Genomic DNA, 2671 nt, shown 5'->3' on the forward strand with positions numbered 1-2671 from the left:
ACCAAGGCAGTGTGAAATTTCTATGACATTTATACAGAGAAATTTCACACTGGTCTTTATAAATATCCTAGAAATTTCACACTGCCTTGGCTTTGTTATTTCATTTTAGTCAACATACACACGTTCACGTACAAACTGCGTTTGTGCTGCAAACTTCGGCTAGTGTCTTCCACTATAGCCCCAAGTCCACCAATAATTTGTGAGTGAATTTGGAAGCCTGTTGTACACACACACACCCGCACACACACACACATACACACACACAGACACACAGACACACAGACACACACAGACACACACACACACACATACACACACACACAACCACACACATATACTTACGTTTGTGAAAGTGCTTTTGTATCTGCGTTTTGCTTCTCCTCGCAGCAGAACAACCGGTGTAGTTTTGTGTCCGTCCCCGCAATTCAGCAATTCGGCGAAAGACACCGAGAAAAAAAAAAAAGCAAAAGTACTAGAGTCGATATTTTGGACAAGACGCTTCTAAGTCGGTGTCACCGCCTGTCCATTGTCCCATGACTGAAATAAGTAAAAGAAAAAAATATCGTGATATCGTGAAAGTACGTAAATATTCCTCTTTTTGTTATACAGTGGAATGCACGAAAAAATAGCCCGTGTTCCGTAGCATAGTGTAAATATAAAAATAAATTTACACACACAAAAATGCGTCTAGCCTTTCTTTTACATGTTATTGTGTTATTTTGACCCTTGTAACTGCTGAGCAAAGATGGTGCACTAGTCGACTGCTTCATGCGTTATCCTCACCGATCCTTCACCACATTGGTTGATTAGTTGAGTGGACATCTCCAGCCTTTTCTGAAAGAAGAATACTCAAGAACGGAGAGAATGGAAATTATGGAAGCGTACGTGAGAACAAGTTCTATATAACAAACATGTGTGTGAGTGTGTGTGTATGTGTGTATGTTTGTGTGCGTGTTGATTTCCTTCGCTTTGAATAACTGAATAACTTCCAGCGTTCAAAGTGCAGGATTCCTTTGTTTTGCGACGTTGTTCAATGACTCCCTAGCACGTCACTTAACTATCATTTGTGTCGCTCCCTTTGCCGGTAAGCTTTTACCCGGAAACTTGACTAAATATTACATGCACTTGCTTCATATATATATATATGGGTCCTTCGGGTGCTTAGATAAAATGCGATTGTCTAGTTGGTTCAGTGTTCATCCATGTTAGTTTTTGGCACGTTGGTAGAGTATGAAGGACTCTTTTTGTCATCATACTGCATCAAGTAATCATGCATTCTCTCTGCAATACTTCTAGGTGTTTCGTCAATGTATGCCATGTTCTTGTTTTTACAAGTACCTTCTATAACTTTATGCTGCAGGCTACATTTCTAGTTCTACAGTTAATGCCATGTTTAATCTTACACACTACGCAGTTCTTATTGGTGCATGTGCTATTTTCGAAGGGCTACGTCCTACATAACTGTGATCTAATGGTGCTCCCAGACTTTTCAACGATCTTAATGTTGAGTTTGATCTCCTTCACAGATTTCCTAAATCTACGGGCTAGTTCCCCATGGGGCGTGGCCTCTACAAACATCACTCCTTGATATTTGTCAGCCCTGTACTATGTGTTCGCTCTGTTTGCTTTGTCAAAACTCTCTGTATATTATTCCAGTCTTTACCTTTGTATCTAGGGCGAGTATCACTGGCTTCATTACATATAATGCTATCTAACTCCTTTCTAGCTCTCCTGTACACACGAATCCCATCTTTCTGGTGATATCCAGAGAATTGTATACGGTGCATGAAATTCTGTACATGTTTTTGTTACTTCATAGGGTTGGCGTAGGAGGCACACGTTATTTATTATCCTAACTAAATCTACTATTAATATGTTAATTTTCGTATTGTATGACAGAACTGAGTTCCTGTGAACAACATATTTAGAAGCTATGGGTTTCAGGTAATATGAGTGCGGTTGTGGCGCTCTGTTGTCTACAGTCTCTTACCAAAGTTCACTATCAAGGGCAGGGAGTCTATTGTTAGGGTGCATAGTGAGGTAATCTATAGTTATCTTGATATTTTGGTGGATGGAGTTAGCTATGTGCTGGATGCTCTCCATTATGCTCCTCTCGGTTTCTACACTACATTTACAAGGGTTTGTCCTAACTAGAATGTTGATATCATCTGCATATCTACAATAAAGCAATGCAGTTGTGGCTTGTTCAGCTGGAAATTGTTTAAGTTTTCTGTCCCATCAGGTCAGGAAGAGGCTGGCTACATCTCCAGCCTCACCAACACCAATGGCTACATCTTGAACCTGCATGTTTAGTTTCCTATCAGACTTCACTATTTGGTTCCTTTTTTGATAGATTCATGATGGCTAAAAAAGAATTCTGCTTGGAAAACTGGAAATATTTGTGGTTGTGTGTTTTGTTTTTGGTTAGGGGTCCTTTTTATACTTTTATTTGTGCGACGAGTCCCCGGGAGATGCGTAAATGGACAATTATGCTGTAGACATAATCTGTTACGCTGGGAATAGTGGCAGACTCTAGGGTTCCTTGTAATATGAGTGGTTTTTCAAATTTGAGTTAGTATTTGGTAAGTGTGATGGCAGTGGTGGTAATGGCGTTGTGTTAGATTGTGCACTTTATGCTTTCGGTGCGAATATATATATATATATATATATA

Source organism: Octopus bimaculoides, chromosome 6 (genome assembly GCF_001194135.2).
Source record: "Octopus bimaculoides isolate UCB-OBI-ISO-001 chromosome 6, ASM119413v2, whole genome shotgun sequence".
NCBI classification, from domain to species: domain Eukaryota; kingdom Metazoa; phylum Mollusca; class Cephalopoda; order Octopoda; family Octopodidae; genus Octopus; species Octopus bimaculoides.